This window comes from Helianthus annuus, chromosome 17 (genome assembly GCF_002127325.2).
Source record: "Helianthus annuus cultivar XRQ/B chromosome 17, HanXRQr2.0-SUNRISE, whole genome shotgun sequence".
NCBI lineage: Eukaryota > Viridiplantae > Streptophyta > Magnoliopsida > Asterales > Asteraceae > Helianthus > Helianthus annuus.
In genome coordinates, this window is record NC_035449.2 from 151,907,383 (window position 1) to 151,928,786 (window position 21,404).

General features: G+C 40.2%; 1 long non-coding RNA gene across 1 annotated transcript; it reads left to right on the forward strand.

Annotated features, from left to right (window-relative positions):
* Positions 1 to 7,331: 7,331 nt before the first annotated feature.
* On the forward strand, positions 7,332 to 10,026 carry LOC118489342. Its single transcript, XR_004887323.1, has 3 exons — positions 7,332 to 7,555; positions 9,386 to 9,452; positions 9,987 to 10,026. It is a non-coding gene; the product is annotated as an uncharacterized LOC118489342 (long non-coding RNA).
* The last annotated feature ends 11,378 nt before the right edge of the window (positions 10,027 to 21,404 follow it).

Here is a 21,404-nt window from a genome sequence, read left to right on the forward strand (position 1 = left end):
TTTGCCCGTTATATACCGCCTCTTTGCGGTGATATAGTGGTCAAAGCCTTGACATTTTAAGACTTACATTTCGAAGTATAAAACAATGACAACTTATTTTCATTTGATGGTTTGTAACCAATACATTTAACTTATTTGCGTTCATTTGAAACGATTATGACAATGGCATTGGAGCTTGTTTTTATTCATTTAGTATGTTCACTTATATTGTTATGCAATGAGAACTGATCAGATCACACCTCGCGCTTCCGCTACGAGCGGGTGTGACAGATTGGTATCAGAGCATCGATTGTAGTGAACCAGGATTCTTTCTCGAGTCTAAGTCTACAATCACTAGGGACCTCTCACGAAAACCTCTTGTTCATGTTGAACAGATTATAAATAAAATTGGACAGGTCAAAAGGTTTTCATTGCATAAACATTTTTCAAGGTCCACTACAACAAAAATTCACTTCACATAAATCAAGCGAGGACATTTCCATGGGTGAAGTCTATGAGAAATAGACACATTACATTAACAGACTATGTGCCTGCAATACATTACATTATCAGTTTACGCATTATAAACAATTTACAAGTTTAGCTTATACAAGATAGAAATCCTTGATTGATAGGATTTTACATGATTATATACATACATTATTCATATATGTGTTGTACAAAATATTTGGCAAGAACAAAATGCCTTCAACTTCGAATTCCATTGTCATCCTTGACACACATAACATGGTTAAGACACGACATCTTTTACACAAGATATGATACTCTATTTGCAAACATGACATATTTTATACAATACATCTTCCATGAGAATATCGACCTCACGTCTATTGCGGAGCTCATGACGAACGTGGTTCCTAAGTGAGACCATAGAGCATTGATCCCGTGGAAGAATAGTTCCTAAGTGAGACCATAGAGCATTGATCCCGTCTATTGCTGAGATGCCTGACTTCAGTAGTGACGATGAGGCGGAGGTGGAAGCCTTGGACAACAACTCCATTAGTGGGACGAGGTCCCTGTGGCTCATCCAAATCATGATTGATGACACTCTTGTCCAGACAAGGAAGATGAAGTACTCTTCTTAAAGGTGCCCCTCCAGTTGTTATTTTTACGAATTCTCTTAATTTTTATTTCATCTAATGCCGTGCCATTCTGCGAGTAATGACAACGGACGTTGACACATGAACTATCATGAAGTTCCCTCCTGTGTTAAACTTAGACAATAGTGTCCTCTCTCTGACTGATCATCTGCTTTGAACAAGAGAATGTTAGGGTGACCATGCAAGCCAAATTATTATTACGGGGGCCCACGTAATAACAACTTGTAGTGCATGGGAATCCTGGTAAACTCTACGGGCAAAGCTAGTGATCACTATCCATTCAAAATTCTCAAGTTATTCAAATTTCTATCCAGTAGAACACTAACCGATATGGTTACCATAACACCCTACAATACAATACAGGAAAACGATACGTATTGTTTGCACCTAACATTCGATCTACAACACGAGTTGTTCGAGACTAGTCATCTAAACAAACAAAACTTGTTAACCACTCATGGAGGATCTTTCCTCAACGTTCTAGAATTCTTGTACAAGAGTGGGTTCTCTGGTGTCTGTGACACCTTATCTTACTTATTGGAAATGAATATAATAAATCCCGTCATTTGACATTTGTCCTATCCAAAGGGATAGTATGGCATGAGCCATACTACAACCCCCTCATTGCATTCTGTTCGACATCTGTGAAGATCTTAATGATCTTGTTAGAGCTCGTGAAGCTCAAGTACTATTTCCATATTCGTCACGTGGACAAGTACGACAAAGGAATTTCTCTACTTCGGATGATCAAAGCCTATGTAGTATGGAATGCATACTATAGGGACGGAGACCACTGGTTGGTTTCCCCTCCGCAACGAATTAATTCATTTTTCACTTAGACATATGACCAATATACGCAAGAGGCACTTCACATTTTGGTTTCGGTTATCCACATTATCATCTATTCAAACAAGTATGAACAATGCGATCTTGAGGTTTCCATGACCGATTGCATCCTTCGTTCTTGGGCGCATGATAGACTATATTATCCAAATATATGTCTAGATTCTTTTAATATCGCTTATTAAAAAGATCATGGTGCCAAAAGGAAGGTCTACGCCCAAAAAGGATTAAGAAATCAGCATCTTACTGATTAAGTCAAACAAGAGTTCTTATGGAATAACACGAGGGTGCAGAAATTGCACAACATGAGGTCAATCGAGAAGACACTAGTGACGGTACTAGTGGTACTGGTAGTTCAAGTGGTTCAAATCCCGATGGATCGGGAACGAGGGGCAATGCCACACCGGAAGATACGACAGCACAAGGTTTTAAGTCTAAGGCCTTTCCGGACTGTAAGCCGCAAGACCTTGTTAATACGAGAGGTGCGGTAGGTTCTGTCCACCAAATAAAGACAATGAAGTCAATAAGTCATACTAGGAAACGTATTCCTGAGTAGACAATTAGATACATAGAGAGTCTCCTACTAAAAGCTGCCTTAACTTGGCGGAATCTCCGAGTACAAAGGCTAGGAAATGACACAGTAAAGAGGTTGTCGGGGGAAGAACTCAAGGATCTTATACAAGAAGAGTATTGCTCGCTGATTTAAATTCAAAGGTTGGAAACAAAATTCTAGAACTCGATCATGATTAGAGCCAATGTTGTTGGTTACACTCGAGGCTTTCACGATATCTCAAGGGTTGTTTCCATACTACGTAACACCCGAATTCAAACGCATTGTGCGTTACATATGGGATTTAGCCCCAGAGATCCAAGGCATGACCGCATCATCCCACCCTACCTTGATCACTCAAACAGTAGTTACTCGACACATTTCCAATCAACCAGCATTTCACATCCATGTTATTTGATACTGGTGCCAATTTTAGCTTCATTTCAACATTTCACATACATGAGTTTTATGGCTAGGGACGGGAGTGTCCTAGCTACAATTAGGGATTGGGTTATCCTACATCTAAACATATGGTTGGGTTATCCAACATCTAAACATATGGATAGGGTTATCCTACATCTAAACATATGGATTGGGTTATCCTACATTTAAACATAGGGATTCCTAAAACTATTCAGTGAAGTCCTCGCCACATAGAATTCAAAATGTAGTTGGCCTAGTGTTAAGTAAACAAGGTGCCCCATATTCTATAGAATCGCCATACGGTAAACTAGTCGAGTTAGGGAAAGTTGTTAGAGGATGTTCTTTGGAACTTGGCGAGCGAAGATTCAGTATCGATCTCTTACCCGTTGAGTTGAGTAGTTTCGACGTAGTGGTTGGCATGGATTGGTTATCCGATAACCAAGCCGAAGTCTTTTGTCATGAGAAGGTCATTCGCCTACCACCACTGAACAAAGAGACACTTGTTATTCACGGAGAGAAGCACGACACACCATTACGGATCATTAATTACAAAAAGGCACAGAAGTGCTTACGGAAAGGTTGTATTGCCTTTCTAGCACATGTTGTCGACAAGAAGGCCGTTGGGCCACAACTGACAGATATTCCAGTGGTAAAAGAGTTTCCTGAAATATTTCCTGAATACTTGTCGACACTATAACCATATCAATAAGTCGAGTTTCATATCGACTTGGTATCGTGAGCCGCACCCATAACCAAATCTCCATATCGATTAGCACCTTTTGAAATGCAAGAGTTATTCACACAACTTCAAGAGTTGTTGGATAAAGGATTCATTAGACCAAACTTCTCGCCTTGGGGAGCTCCAGCTTTGTTTGTAAAGAAGAAGGATGAAACACTCAGAATGTTCATCGACTACAGAGAGTTGAATAAACTCACCATCAAGAATCGGTATCCACTATCGAGGATTGGCGATTTATTCGATCAATTGCAAGGTTCAAGCTTCTACTCCAAAATAGACCTATGATCGGGGTATCACCAATTACGAATTTAAGAGGAAGGCGTACCGAAAACGGCTTTTCAGACTCATTATGGTCATTACGAGTTTCTCGTTATACCTTTTAGTTTAACAAGCACGCCTGCGGTCTTCATGTACTTAATGAACCGTATGTGCAATCCATACTTCGAAAAATTCATCATAGTGTTCATTGACGACATTTTGATATACTCACGATCGACAGATGAGCAAGAACAACATTTGAAGACCATTTTAGAACTACTCAAGAAGGAGACACTATACACAAAATTTACCAAATGCGAGTTTTGGATTTATGAAGTACAATTTCTCAGGCATATAGTGAACGAGAAAGGCATTCAAGTAGACACTTCGAAGATCGAAGCAATTAAGAGCTGGGAAGCACCCAAGACTCCAACGGAAGTCCGACAATTCTTAGGATTAGCAGGGTACTATCGGAGATTTATAGAGAATTTTTCTAAAACTTTCTCAACCGCTAACCTCCCTCACCCAATCGGGAAACAAGAAGAAACATTTCCACTTCTCAAGGATAAGTTGTGCGATGCACCAATCTTATCACTACCCGATGGTACCGATGACTTTGTAGTTTACTGTGATGCTTTGCATCAAGGATTGGGTTGCGTACTTATGCAACGGGAGAAAGTTATCGCATACGCATCGCGTCAACTGAAAGTTCATGAAAATAACTATACCACTCACGACCTCGAGTTAGGTACGGTGGTATTCGCTTTCAAAATATGACGACATTATTTATATGGTACTCAATGCATTATTTTTCACGGATCATAAAAATCTTCAACACATATTCAACCAAAGAGAATTAAATATGCGTCAACGATATTGGGTTGAATTGTTGAACGACTACGATTGTGAAATAAAGTACCATCCGGGCAAGGCAAACGTTGTAGCTGACGCCTTGCGCCGCAAGGAGCGAGTTAGAACACTCAGAGTTCAAGCATTAGAGAAGATGATTCACAAGCGCTCAAGGAAGAGCATATTCAAGCAGAAACACTTCAAGGCATGAAGGAACAATTAGTGCCGAAAGAAGATGGAACTTTATACCTTATGGGTCGAAATTGGGTTCCATTCTTTGGCAGCCTTCGAGATGATATGTTGAGGAAGCACATAGGCCTAAGTATTGAAAGAATACTATTGGTGGTCTAACCTCAAAAGTGATATCGCGACTTATGTCGGAGAATGCTTGACTTGCGCGAAAGTCAAAGTCGAATAGCAAAATCCCTCAGACTTGTTACAACAACACGAGATTCCTGTTTGGTAATGGGAACAAATATCGATGGACTTCATTACGAAGTTATCCAGGACTTCATGCGGTCATGACATGATTGAGTAATCATCGATAGACTAACAAAGTCCTCACACTTCTTACCGATTCGAGAGGAGGATAGTACAGAGAAACCAGAGGAACCCTATCTCAAGGAAATAGTGGCTCGTCATAGAGTGCCTATTTCAATCATCTCAGACCGAGACGATCGCTTTGTGTCAAGAATTTGGAAATCATTCCAACAGGCCTTTGGACCTCATTTAAATCTAAGTACGACTTTTCATCCACAAACTGACGGCCAGAGTGAACGGACAATCCAAACACTCGAAGATATGCTTCGTGCGTGTGTTATGGATTTGGGCGGCAATTGGGATACTAATTTTCCTTTGGTTGAGTTTTCCTACAACAACAGCTACCATACAAGTATACAAGCTGCACCGTTTGAAGCTCTCTATGGTCGAAAGTGTCGCTCTCCGCTATGTTGGGCGGAAGCGGGCGATAAACAACTAATTAGACCGGATTTAGTCCAAAAGACTACGGATAAAATCTTTAGATCAGAGACAGTATCAAGGCGGCTCGCGATCGATAAAAGAGCTACGCAGACAGGAGACGGAAGCCATTATCTTTCGAGGTCGGAGATAAGGCCTTGTTGAAAGTCTCACCTTGGAAGGGCGTAGCAAGTTTCGGCAAATGTGGAAAGCTTAACCCCCGTTATGTAGGACCCTTTGAAATCTTAGAAAAGATTGGCACCGTTTCCTACAAACTGAAGTTACTAGAAGAACTAAGTAGTGTACACGACATATTTCATGTGTCGAATCTTAAGAAGAGTCCAACACAAGAAACGGTTATCATCCCGGCGGATGAAGTTCACATTGATGACAAACTCCAATTCATAAAGCACCTGTTAAGGTCATGGACCGGGAGGTTCAGAAAATACGAAGGAGTCGTAACATATTAGTTAAAATTCGTTGGAACTCTCGACACGGACCCGTATATATTTGGGAACGTACAGATCAAATCAAAACCAAAATACCCCTGCCTGTTCGAGAATACTCCTGCAAAGGATGACTCAGCTTGAATTTCGGGACGAAATTCTTAATAACAGGGGGAGAATGTGACAACTGCCACTTTACGGTAACTTTTCACACTTAAAATACTCATTTTAGCTACATTTTTAGCTACATTTTTTTATTCATTTTGAACATCCGAACTGCTTATTTCGTGACATACACATAGAATACTCAAGGAATACTTACTTAGGATGCATATGACTCATTTTTATTAAGTACATTTGGAACAGTTTAAACAATGCATCGAAACTACTAGAAAAGCACCTAATAAACTAGTATTCTGACGAAAAAGCAGAATCCGCAGAAAATCATCTAAACGACATCTTTGGGACTTAGACGAAAGTCCAACATCTTATATATATTAAACCCTAACTAGGAATACAAGGGTTTGATTTAAATCCTTTCCGAAGTCCGATAACACTAAAAATTGCTCGAAAAGCACTAAAAGCGATGATTTCAACATTTTTCCGCAGAAATTCTGCTGAAATCAGCTTTCTAATATTTTTACGACATGTAAAAATATTATTTGACATATAATTCATGTGAGGATACATTCGGGTAATATCCGAGCCAATAACTACATCAATTCACACATGTTTCGCAACTTAGCGTTCAAATAACATCTAACCGAAACAATTCGAAACAAATGTCCGAACGATATCAAATCTTTTTTTTAATGGTCATCTAGTGTTAATCGGATCATTTTGGTCTAGTAATGATCATTTAACACCCTTTAAACACTTAAACACTTATACTTATAAACTACCTAAAACATCTAACTAAGAACTCTAGCATTTTTACTAAGTAATTCCAGAAGGAAAAGCAAAGGGAACCCCCCCCCCCATTCACGGTTGCAACACCCCTTGTGGGCCCCACTTTTCTTTCAACTTGTTACCAATAATATCTAGATATTTACTTCATGTTGCAACTTGATACAAGTGGTGAAATGTGATCATTGTAGCAACTAGTTACCTTCTTTTTCTAACCCTTTCATTCATGCATTTCACCTCCTATCTTCACGACACCAAAAGCTCCCAACAACACCCCATTTTCGGTCAAGAACACCCCTCCCCCATCTTCATTTTCAAGCCACTTTCATGATGATCAAGATGCATTTTCATGGAACTTAGGAGGATCTAAGACAACCACAAGTTGAAGCAAGCATTTCCATTCATCTAAGAGCTTTCAACCATCAAATCTTCATCTTCTTTGCTTCTTATTTTCACCTAGATCATCCCTAGCCAAGAGCTAGAAGTGAGACTTCTAAATCCTTTATTTTCATACTTGTTTATGTATTTATTGTTAAAGAACAACTTATAACTAAAACAACAATACAAAACAAGATGAAAATATAAAGAAGCAAAATAATAATCATGATATAAAAGTGTGTTTATGTTGTGAGTTAAAGATGATTACTTGCATATTTGATCTAGTTTTGATGATTAGCATAAAAATAACTTGTTAGATGATGTTTAAAAACATAATCTAACAAGTGTACATGAAAATGTATAAGGGTTTTGTTAAACATAAATGTTTAGATGGAGGATCATGATCTTTGATTTTGTTAAAGTATATAAGGTTGTTAACAAAAAATAATGCTTTTACAAGTTATAAAAAGAAAACATACAAGATGGGTTTTTATGAAAAGCTTGTTAAAACTAGAAGTAAAATATGATTTTTGGACTAGTAAACATATGTAAAGATCATACCAAAACCCTACATGATTATGAGTTCATCTTGATAAGTTATGTTATAAATCTCATATGTTTTTATTAAGAAAAATATGAGAAGATTAGTAGTGATTTTATAAGAAAAAGATGTGTTTTTATTAAACATGGCAAAGTCCATATTTCTAATAAAATATGGCCAAGTTTTTCTTAAAAATCATAAGTTACAAAAACTATTATTTTTGACAAAATCTTTATTAGATTAAAAAGATTTCAAAGAATAGTTTTTATAAAAGCAAAGTTTGATATAAATATATATTTTTGAGAAAATATATATTTAGTTAACTTAACAACTTATGTGCTATGTGTCATTTGTTTGTATTAGTTATATTTATGATAACTAGGAACTTGAATACAATGATACAAATGAACACAATGTACATTTCGACTAAAGTCTTACAAGACTACATTTAAATACATCTTATAAACACCTTACGGACATTCCGAGTTTTCAAACACAACTTATGGTCAAAACGGACGACGGGCGAATCTATGAACATCTCGCCATTCCGAGGAAGTTACTACGACGTTTAGGCGATCTTTCGACACGAATACATACACATCACCGAAAACAATATCCGAATGTTTTGAAACTTATAAAAACTATTGTGTATTCTTTTAACTAAAAAGCCTATACTTAGTAATTTTTATAAAAATGAAAGAATATATTTTTAACAAATGGGCTTCTCTTATAACAAATGGGCTATTTTACGAATGGGCTTATTTTTAACAAATGGGCTTATTTTATAACAAATGGGCTATTTTTACAAATGGGCTTATCATCCTAAATGGGCTTAACATAAATACATGGGCTAAGCCCAATACCAAAAATTATGGGCTAAGCCCAATACCCAACACTATTGAGGCCCAACACTATTTAGGCCCAACACTATTGAGGCCCAACACTATTTAAGCCCAACACTATTGAGGCCCAACACTATTTAGGCCCAACACTATTTAGGCCCAACACTATTTAGGCCCAACACTATTGAGGCCCAACACTATTTAGGCCCAACACTATTTAGGCCCAACACTATTGAAGCCCAACACTATTTTGGCCCAACAACATGAATTCTTGGGCTAAGCCCAATGACATATAAATTGGTAAAAATACAATTATACAATTTATTCATACAAGACATGAAATCCAGAGGACAAGACCCGATGATACAACTCACGAGATACAAGAATATATATTTGGCGAAATATATACACTAAACAGTTATCAATTAATACATCTAAGACACAGTTCAATGAATAACAAAGACATACAATTCTTAACACATATTCAAGATAAAAGACTTGTACTCAAGTCATTACAAGACCGAAGTGTCTAACAAATATAGAACGTTTGTAGGTGGTGATACTATTCAGGACGACCGTACGTCAGATCACAGTTACTTACCATTCACGGACGCAATTCTGTGAGTTCATGTCCCCTATTCATTTAAATGTTTTACAACTTTACAACTATCGGGGAAAATACATGTTCAACGTATGTTAAAGTTAGGGAATGAAACACCTTAGATCATGTGCGAATTAGGGTTATACATCTAAGCACCATTAATCCAGTTTGGACCTAGGTACAAGTGGTTAGATCTAATGGGTTTTGGCGAGCCCCACTCTTGGTCGTGGACCCATACGGAAGAGTGCTTTTGTGTCCCAGTCGATAGGAATCGGCATAAAATCGTCTAGGGTTGGATTGCTTCCTTTTTCGTCACACATATTAATGTCCTCGCGAAACATTAATGATCAACGATTTCATTGACGCTTTACATACTACATCATTACATACAGATACATTTTATACAACTCACATTTTATGGATACATTTTATACAACTCACATTTTATGGATACATTTTATACAACTCACATTTTACAGATACATCTCATCCAACTAAACTGCATGAACTCGCCAACTTTTGTTGATGTTTTCAAACTTAACATGTATTTCAGGGAATTAGTGGACCATGCAGACATTTCAGTCAAGGAAAGCAAGTATCAAGACTCCATGCCACCATTTAAAGGGTTTGCCCGTTATATACCGCCTCTTTGCGGTGATATAGTGGTCAAAGCCTTGACATTTTAAGACTTACATTTCGAAGTATAAAACAATGACAACTTATTTTCATTTGATGGTTTGTAACCAATACATTTAACTTATTTGCGTTCATTTGAAACGATTATGACAATGGCATTGGAGCTTGTTTTTATTCATTTAGTATGTTCACTTATATTGTTATGCAATGAGAACTGATCAGATCACACCTCGCGCTTCCGCTACGAGCGGGTGTGACACTGGTTAGTTTATTTAATTATTCTGAAAGCCTTAACTTTCATTGTTGATGCTTTTAACCCTTCTCATACGAATTCGATCATAACTTTCTCGTTTTAAAACGGAACTTCGCGGAATTCATACAGTATATTCTAGTGAGCGTATAATACTGTTACAAAGCCTCGGGAGCGTTAAAGGGTCACTCAGAGGTATAATTAAACATGTTGACACAGTTAACCCCTGTAGCTTGTAATCTCTCACTTTCTTCCGCGTTTCGCTTCCGTACGATCCATGATTTATTCGTTTGAAGGTACAAGCACCATTTAGGGTTACCATACAGTATATTTACCCTTGCTTGACATCTATAACCCTCGAATTTACATACATTCAAGGTTTGTCAAAATTAGTCCTTTATTTAATATCAATGCCACGTGTAATCAAATGACACGTGTTAACACATCATTGGACACAAAAATTCGAGGTGTTACATCCTCACCCCCTTAAAATAAATCTCGACCCGAGATTTACTCAAATTAATAGGGGTACTTTTCTTTCATTGTGGCTTCGACTTCCCACGTGTATTTGGGACCTCTACGAGCATCCCATTTGACCTTTACAATCGGTACGTGCTTTCTTCGAAGCTTCTTCACCTGTCGATCTTCAATCGACAAAGGTTTTTCTACAAACTTTAAGCTCTCATCTATATGCACATCTGTGTGTGGAATCACCAATGATTCATCGGCGAAGCACTTTTTGAGATTGCAGATGTGGAACACATTGTGAATTCCATTGAGCTCTTCAGGCAAGTTCAACTTATAGGCAACTGACCCGACACGTTCAATGACCACAAAAGGTCCTATGTACCTCGGACTCAGCTTGCCCTTCTTGCCGAAACGCATCACCCCTTTCCAGGGCGACACTTTAAGCAACACCTTTTCACCTACATCAAAGTGAAGGTCCTTACGCTTCGGATCAGCGTAGCTTTTCTGCCTATCACGGGCAGCCTTGAGACGTTCCCGTATCTGGACAATCTTGTCCGTTGTCTGGAAAACTATCTCTGGTCCCGATAATTGGACCTCTCCTACTTCCGCCCAACAAACAGGCGATCTACATTTCCTACCGTATAATGCCTCGAAAGGCGCAGCCTTTATGCTGGTATGGTAGCTATTATTGTAGGAGAATTCGATTAGGGGTAGATTCTTATCCCAGTTACCACCTAAATCGATCGCACATGCACGAAGCATGTCTTCTAACGTCTGTATAGTACGCTCACTTTGACCGTCCGTCTGTGGATGGTAAGCCGTACTGAAGTTCAAACGCATACCCAAAGATTGCTGGAAACTCTTCCAGAAATGTGACGTGTATCTAGTATCTCTGTCGGAGATAATAGACACAGGTATGCCGTGTAAGGCTACAATCTTATCAACATACAGTTGGGCTAACATATCGGAGCTATACGTCTCCTTGATGGGTAAGAAATGAGCTGATTTAGTCAGCCTATCGACTATGACCCATATCGTGTCGTTTCCCTTCCTGGTTTTCGGTAACTTGGTAATAAAATCCATAGTTACACATTCCCACTTCCACTCGGGAAGCTCAGGCTGTTGTAGCAAGCCAGACGGCTTTTGGTGCTCGGCTTTGACTTGAGCACAAGTCAAGCACTTTGCTACATGGGCGGCCACAGACTTTTTCAAGCCTATCCACCAATAATTTGCCTTTAAGTCATGATACATTTTGTCGGCTCCAGGATGGACCGAATATTTGGAACTATGGGCTTCCTGGAGGATAACATCTCGTAGTCCTCCATAAATCGGAACCCATATACGTCCGTTCAGTCTAAGGATTCCATCCTTGCTAAGAGTCAACTGCTCCTCAGTTACTCCTAACTTTTCATTAGGATAATTAGCTTCCAACACAGCCTCTCGCTGTGCAGCTAATATCCTTTCAATTAAATTGTTCTTGACCTCAATGCTCTTGGCATTGATTCGAATAGGTTTTACCCTTTCTTTTCTGCTCAGGGTGTCAGCGACTACATTCGCCTTGCCGGGATGGTACCTGATCTCGCAATCATAGTCATTCAAGGTTTCCATCCAACGACGCGGCCTCATGTTCAACTCTTTCTGATTGAACAGGTGCTGGAGGCTTTTGTGATCAGAATAAATCACAAATTTAATACCATAAAGGTAATGCCTCCACAATTTCAGTGCAAATACAACGGCACCCAACTCCAAATCATGGGTGGTGTAATTCTTTTCGTGCACCTTTAATTGCCTTGAAGCATAGGCAATCACCTTGCCCTTCTGCATAAGCACACACCCCATGCCTGTGTGTGATGCATCGCAGTAAACTACGAATTCATCTGTACCTTCAGGTAGTGTCAACACAGGTGCGTTGCTTAGCTTCTGCTTCAGAACTTCGAAGGACTCTTGCTGCTTTGGGCCCCAAATAAATTTTTCCTTCTTCTTGGTTAAGGAAGTCAGGGGCGCAGCAATCCTTGAAAAATTCTCAATAAATCTCCTGTAGTATCCTGCTAATCCCAGGAAACTACGAATTTCGGTAGGCGTCTTTGGCTCTTGCCAGTTCACTACTGCCTCTACCTTAGCGGGATCCACTTGGATACCACGCTCACTTACAACGTGACCTAAAAACTGAACCTCTCGTAGCCAGAATTCACATTTCGAGAATTTGGCGTAGAGTTTCTCACGCTGTAGTAATTCGAGAATGCAACGGAGGTGCTTCTCGTGGTCAGCTTGGCTTTTGGAATATATAAGAATATCGTCGATGAAGACGATGACAAATTTGTCCAAATACGGCTTGCAGACGCGATTCATGAGATCCATGAACGCAGCCGGTGCATTTGTGAGCCCAAAAGGCATCACTAGGAACTCGTAATGACCATAGCGAGTCCTAAATGCTGTCTTATGTACATCTTCATCTCTGACCCTTAGCTGATGATAGCCCGACCTCAAGTCGATCTTCGAGAAATAGCTTGCTCCTTGCAGCTGATCGAACAGATCGTCGATCCTTGGCAAAGGATATCTATTCTTTATGGTAACTTTGTTTAGCTCTCGGTAATCGATGCACAAACGCATCGATCCGTCCTTCTTCTTTACAAACAGGACAGGTGCTCCCCAGGGAGACGAACTAGGTCTTATAAAACCTTTTGCCAATAGTTCATCCAACTGGGTCCTTAATTCCTTCATTTCCGTCGGAGCTAGCCTGTAGGGCGCTCTAGCTATAGGAGCTGCTCCAGGAATGATATCTATTCTGAATTCCACTTGTCTGTCTGGTGGTAAACCAGGTAGTTCTTCGGGGAAAACCTCGGGATATTCAGAAATGACAGGAAGATCCTCTATCTTCGGCTTAGGCTCTTCAATTATCACCTGAGCCATGTAAATGACACAGCCTCTGTTCAAACACCTAGAAGCTTTGAGCATAGATACGTCCTCGGGCAATCCGTACTGCGTATCTCCTCGAATGGTAAGCGATTCACCACTCGGAGTCCTTAATACTATATGCCTTTTGCCGCAAATGATTTGGGCCTGATTACGGGATAACCAGTCCATACCTAGGACTATGTCGAAACCCGCCAGATTGAAGGGAAGTAGAGATAGAGGAAAAGAATGGTTCTTAATGGACATTTCACATCCCTCTAGAACAGTGGAGACGGTTTCTATCGTGCCATCTGCTAACTCTACCTCGTATTTCACATCTAGGGTTTTGATAGGCATATTTAATAGTTGGCAAAATTTTTGGTCTACAAAGGATTTATCGGCGCCTGAATCGAAAAGTACTCTTGCAAATATATTATTTACGAGAAAAGTACCTGTAAGCACATTGTCGTTCAGCACGGCCTCCTTTGCATCCATGCGGAAGACTCTCGCATTTGTCTTTTTGGTCTCCTCCGCCTTCCTGGCATTCTTAGGGCAGTTGCTCTTGATATGCCCCTTTTCATTGCAACCGTAGCAGGTTGCGTCCTTGATTTTCTTACAATCTACAGTCTTATGATCCTTGGACTTGCATAGTCCACAGGAAAAAGTCTTTGGCTGAGACTGTGAATTCGACCCAAACCTACATTTCCCAGAGTGGGGTTTCTTGCAGATTTTGCAATTGGGTCTTTCACCAGTTTGCCCATCTTTCTTCGTCTCCGACCCTCTTTTGCCATCACCGTTTCCACGGTGCTTCTTTCCTGACCTTCGTGAGGTATCATCCTCACGTTTCCTCTTCTCAGCCTCCTTGCTCCTTAGCGTCCTCAGACGGACAGCATCTAAAGTGAGAGACAAGGAGAGGTCAGTAACTGACCTGAAGGTCGTCGGCCGAGAGGCCTTCACGCTAGCCTTTATCGCAGGCTCCAAGCCCCCAATGAAACGGGCGATTCTTCTAGACTCTGGTGTCACAAGGTACGGAACCAGGCGAGACATCGTATTGAAGCTCGTCAAATAAGCCTGGCAGTCCAGGTTCGTCATCACCAGTGACACAAAGTCAGCCTCGATCTTCTCAACCTCATGCTGAGGGCAGTAGTTTTCCTTAATGAGAGCAATAAATTCCTCCCATGTCATCTTGTATAAAGCAGACTTACCTGATGCCTGCACCAACGCTCTCCACCATGCCGGGCCTCGCCCTTAAATGACTGGGACACAAACTTCACCACATCCTTCTCTGCGCACCCACTGATGTCCACAATAGTGTCCATCTCATCCAGCCAGGTGATACAATCCACAGCACCCTTCTCCCCTGTGAATTCCCGGGGCTTACAAGACACGAAGTACTTGTAGGTGCAACCCTTGGCACCGGATGCATCAGTATATTCTCGTTCACGACGAATACTATTCTCAGCGGACGAGTGGTTATCATCATCTTTCTTGGGTTTGGAGAGTGGTTTGGATTGTGAATTTGGTTTGGAGGGTGGTTTTGATACAGTTTTGCCTTGGGACTCAGTATATTGACGATCCAGAGCTGCCTGAACAGCGTTGTCAATCAGAGCCTTTAACTGTGCGCCTGTCAAATGCACTGGCGCATTGTCGTAGTCATCTTCATTAGTATGGCTATTCTCTCCATTGGGATCCGCCATTGTAACTTGAATCTGTTACAGAAGATAACAAAATTTTATTCAGGAGATTATTATATAATTGTCTTTTATGGCAATTTGTCAACCATGGTAACAGAGACCATATTTGGTTAACTTATTACTCATTTAATCTTAGGATTTGAATATATCCTATTTTAGCTATATCAATAATATTGGCGGCATAAAGCCTAATCACGAGGATGTTTTACAATATTAGCCGAGATTTCAGAGAATCAAAGGCATAGAGGTTTGAACCGTAGTTCTCTTACCCCTTTCTGGCAGGGAGTCATAGACCACCACTGTCTTTTGTCTTTATAAGACAATTATTACGGCCCATAGGCACTACACCACTAATGGATGTTTTAATAAGGTTGGCCCGTAGGCACTACATCACTTAATGGATGTTTTAATAAGATTGGCCCGTAGGCACTACATCACTAATGGATGTTTTAATAAGATTGGCCCGTAGGCACTACATCACTAATGGATGTTTTAATAAGATTGGCCCGTAGGCACTACATCACTAATGGATGTTTTAATAAGTGATCATCTCTATTGATGATTTAACCCATGATTTATAAATCATTTAGTTGGGTCTTTTTAAAATCCTTTAAAGGATTATTGTATAAGAATGATGTGTGTGATTTTAACGAATCACATCTGCCATGAATGTCAACATGCTTGCAGAGGTTAACAGGGAATCTGAATCTTTTAATTTGGTCGTACCATCTTGGCCGGATCTTAAAAGACACCTGGCTAGGTTTCACTCTAAGATTCTTTATATTGGCGGATCAATTTAAAAGGAATGGTTTTGATTTATTTCATATATATTAAAACCGAACTCAAATCATACATTCCAAAATCTCAAATACTATTACATATTGCCCTAAACGGGACTTTAAACGAGTACATACCTACTTAGAGGTTTTAAAATAAGTGACTAGTCCATGCAGGGACTGATATAAGATAGGTGTCCATGCAAGGACTAAAAGATAAGTCCACGTAGGGACTGAAATACGATAAATGTCCTCGCAGGGACTTATTTCAAAGTAGAAATTACATTAGTACAACTATTAAGGGCTAGTGGTCACGTTTCTTCTTTTTGCCCTTTAGTAGGTTCGCTAAGCCTTTGAGAAATCCTCGGTGGCTCTTTTTCTCTTCCTCGAACTCTCTCTCCACACGATCTAGTCGATGGAGTATCTCTTCCTGTTCAGGAGGAGAGAAACGTGGTTGTGGCGCTTGTTGCGGAACTGGAGGTCTGGGAGGTATTGGATACCCATGAGCTGAGTAGTCCGGTGCTCCCATGTTCCCATGAGCTCCGTCAGGGTAGCGTGCATTATATCTAGCCGACACCACATATGGGTCGCGCTCATAATTGTAGTTGTAATGTGCCTGAGACGGTTCGAACGGGTTGTAAGCCGTTGGACCCGTGTAAGCAGGTATGGGTTGGTCATACCCAAATGGTGGCGAATTTGGTGCAGCTGGTGCGGAGTTCGCCTCCTGTATAGGACTTGAAGGTCCTTCTTCTTGTAGTGGCGGATAGTGGCTACTACTAGAGTGTCGAGGGGTGCTGAAGTGGATACCCCCTCCTCCTCGGGTGGACATACGAGCATTCGTTCTCCTACGCCTTGGCGGATCAGGCATTACTGGTTGTGCCGGTGGCGGAGGTGGTGGCGTAACTGCCACAAAGCGTGAATCCTCAGAGGGATCATGTGGATGTCGCGGTTGTTGTGATGTCTGTTGAGGTGGTGTGTAGTACCACTCATGTCGGTCGAACAACGCTTGGAAACTATCTGGTCCCTGATAGGGTGTGCCATGGAAGGATGACCCATCAGAGACTTTTATCGGATGCGTGGGCGTACCACGAGTAGGTTCTGTTGGATCAGTATCTTCATCCATATGGTCTTCGGAGAAGTGATCTTGTGGCCCTAATGGAACAAAGCCTGAAGGTTCCTGTATGTAGTCAGCTGGATTAAACTGACCTATGAAGTATGGAGTAGGGTCGTCGAAATTTCGGTGTCATACCGAACGTTGTAGAGGTATGAAGGAAGGTTGTGGGTTGTTGGGATCATTCTCTGAGTTTGGCCCAAAGGAGTGCCGGTACGATGGCGTCGAGCTGTGCGAGGTGGAATGCCTCGCGGGTTCGTAAAGGTCTCTTCGCCTCTGTGGTTCTTCACTCCTTGTAGTCGAAGGAGCTCGCGTACCAGAAGGTCCGGCTTCGTGATCGTGATGAGTAACGATCTCTCCTCTGCCTCTTCTTCCCCTTCCTCTTCCTCGGAATATTACTGGCGGCATGTTTCCTGCTTTATAAAACTTTAAATACCAATAATAAAAGAAAAAGACAAAATTGGAATAACAATTCGAATTTGTCCTAAGTTCTTGTCTAGACTCAAGTATGTGCAATTGTGCCATTGAGATTAAACACAATGCCTAACGTGTTTAATTCACTCAATGTTGGCTCTGATACCAACCTGTCACACCCCGATTTCCACGTGTATCACCGGTGGGCCCGGTGGGGGATTACCGTGACGTAGTTGGCAACAATATAGTCAAACCACACAATTATATAAATGCACAGCGGAAGCTTAAAGATAAATATATACTTCAACCTCTGGTTGTAATATCAAAAGTATTACAGAAGTCGAATGTATCCACAACGGATCAAAATAATAATAAAATATTGTTCAATCAGATACGGCATCGAGTTTGCGAGACTATTCGTGATGCTTAGGAAGCTATTACCAGCCAATTTCGTATAGTACCTGCACTTAATCTTTTGGGGAAAAATACGTCAGTTTACACTGGTAAATACATTCAACTGACACATTTGAAAATGTTTATTTAAAATTGATTTGAATGCACAAGGCACAAATTCTTTTATAACTTGGGAAAATTATTAAAATCTTGTGAACGTATTACATGTTCTTTTATGCGTTCAGTAGCCCGGATCGTGCCGGGTTAAAGATTAATAGACACACCACATTGCGTAAAACCGTAGTATAGAAACCAACGGCTACGTCTTTTAATTAAATGTCGACAATATATACCGGGTGTACGCCTACACCGGGATGTCGATGGTCGTGGCCATTTCGTAAAATGATGCCAAGGATATCCGGGACAACGGTCATTAACCCCCCAAAGGCTTTTAAGAAACAAAACTGTTTAAATGAGCCGATCACATTATACAAATTAACCACCTCAGCGATGGAAGATATGATGCTCAATCAAGCGGTATTATTATACCGTATCCCAAGCCCGTATAGGGGAAATAAGTTAAAAGTATTTACCTTTGCAAGTATATTCCTTAATTTGATTAAATCACCGATAGCTTTTACTGGGGCTCCTAATCTGGAACGAAGGTTGTAATTAACCTCTTAGAATCCTAACGGGTCTTTATATTAGCCATAGCCTAGACCGGTTGGTTCCGATATATAGATATAGTTTAATCGCGTGAAAGGAGAAAACCGAGAATGGAATGTGATTCTGCCCCAAACAAGTTCAGAGACTTGTTTTATATGGGTTCAATGTTCACACTCTGTATTTTGGGGTTCAAATAATATAATTTGACCCGTATCGGCTAATTTATGAAAACTAGTTCCATAAGCCGAACCGTGCGCGCAATAGGCGAAACGGTTAACCATGAGAGTCTTACGCTTATTTCCTAAGTCAATATGCCTTAAAGAGGTTGTGGTATCAGTAGGATACCTTCCGTGATGCCCGTAACGAGTTTAAGTTAATATTATGCCCCGTAGGGGCTTTTCGGTCATTTTAAAGACTTTTAAAGGGCTTTTCGAGTTCTACAGGAAATCTGAGTTTCCCGATCAGTTTGTAAAGTCTAAAATACTTTATTTATTATTTAAAATCAGTAGCAACTGGAATCGGGTCAAAAGACCTTGTAGAACTCAAGTTTTGGCCGAAAAGGGCATATTCGGTATTTACCGAACCGTAGCCATAACCGCAGGTTATGAGCAAGGTAAAAATTATTAAAAATATTTAAAATTCCAAAAATATTATTTTATAACAGTGGGTAAAAGTTTTGGTGACGAAATCTTGGTTTAGATAGGCGTTATGCTAATTGCGCCGTTTATTACAAAAGTTTCTTATAAATGCGCTATTTAGCATAACTCTCATTCTAGACCTCGGATTGACGTGAAACTTTAAGGACATGCTTATAATTTAGTAAGAAAGGTTATGGTCCGTTCACGTGTCCGAAATACTCGTTTTATTTTAAAAAGGCCGTTACGGTCAACTTTTGGGCGATTAACGGAAATGCGTAAAAGACTCGGACAATTCATGAACCGATCACAGAGGTCTATACCATCATGTAACCTGGTCCTAAGAGAGTCCTAAGGCATATCTATACCTCACTAAAACGGGTCAGAACTGAAGTCAAAGCAAAAGTCAAACTTTTGCGACATTCGGCTCCGAACCGGGTCAATATAGCAAATGGTCGATTCAAATGAGCGTAAACAAGTTTATATACTTAATATCATGTTTTATGAGTGTCAAAACAGATTTCATAGCATATACATTACAGATTATGTATAAAACGGCAAAATAGCTTTCTGTTGACTTTTTAAGTGCACGTTTGACTCGACATTTGACATAGTTAGAGTGGTGATCAGAGGGAACCCTTTAGGGGTTTATTACCCACATAAATACCAACTCATAACTACTTTTGATCCGACAATTCACTGGACCATTTGTGAATTATCGCTATGACAACCGTTAGTTACGACGGTTGGGTTTATAAGCTAAATCTATGGAAATACAAGACCACAATGAATGTGAACGACTTACAGAAGTTGTGTCTTGCTTAGGGAGCAGAGAAGAATGCTTGAAAGCTCTTAGAATGATCAGTGAAGTGTGTTTTGAGTGGTGTGATTGTTATGAACACAACATGGCTATTTATAGTGAAAAATGAGCTCCAAGATCATTCCACATTGGTCTATACTGATCATGGATGATGGGCAGGTGTCCCATAGAGCTATGGGTCGAGTAGGGGGCGCCCATGCCTCTTTTATTGGCATTTTGATCATTCACAAGCTCAAAAGGCAAGAAAATACAAGGTTTCTGCATCTGGGCGTCCAATGCGGCCCGCATGGAGGATCCATGCATGTTTTAATGCGGGCCGCCTGAGATTCAAACTTCAGGCGCGTAAAGGAGGTGGCTCGCGGACCGCTTTCACTTAACCTGAAACTCAATGCGGGTCGCGAGAGGTTAGATTTTCAAGTTTTTAAAATCTTTTATAATGATGACGAGAATCCGGTAATTAATTACAAAATCTTTCGTAATTATTATCCTGACCTTTCGGATTTGAAGGGGTAACTTTGCGGTTTGGCCCTCGGTTAATTACAACTAAGGACCTCGTGTTATTTACCCGCTTAGTTAAGTCCCTGGTTAGTTTATTTAATTATTCTGAAAGCCTTAACTTTCATTGTTGATGCTTTTAACCCTTCTCATACGAATTCGATCATAACTTTCTCGTTTTAAAACGGAACTTCGCGGAATTCATACAGTATATTCTAGTGAGCGTATAATACTGTTACAAAGCCTCGGGAGCGTTAAAGGGTCACTCAGAGGTATAATTAAACATGTTGACACAGTTAACCCCTGTAGCTTGTAATCTCTCACTTTCTTCCGCGTTTCGCTTCCGTACGATCCATGATTTATTCGTTTGAAGGTACAAGCACCATTTAGGGTTACCATACAGTATATTTACCCTTGCTTGACATCTATAACCCTCGAATTTACATACATTCAAGGTTTGTCAAAATTAGTCCTTTATTTAATATCAATGCCACGTGTAATCAAATGACACGTGTTAACACATCATTGGACACAAAAATTCGAGGTGTTACATAAATGGCTATCCCAATTACCACCAAAGTCAATTACACATGCTCGGAGCATGTCTTCCAGGGTTTGTATCGTCCTTTCACTTTGCCCGTCCGTTTGAGGATGATATGCAGTACTCAAATTAAGTCGAGTTCCCATTGCTTCTTGGAAACTTGTCCAGAAACGGGAAGTA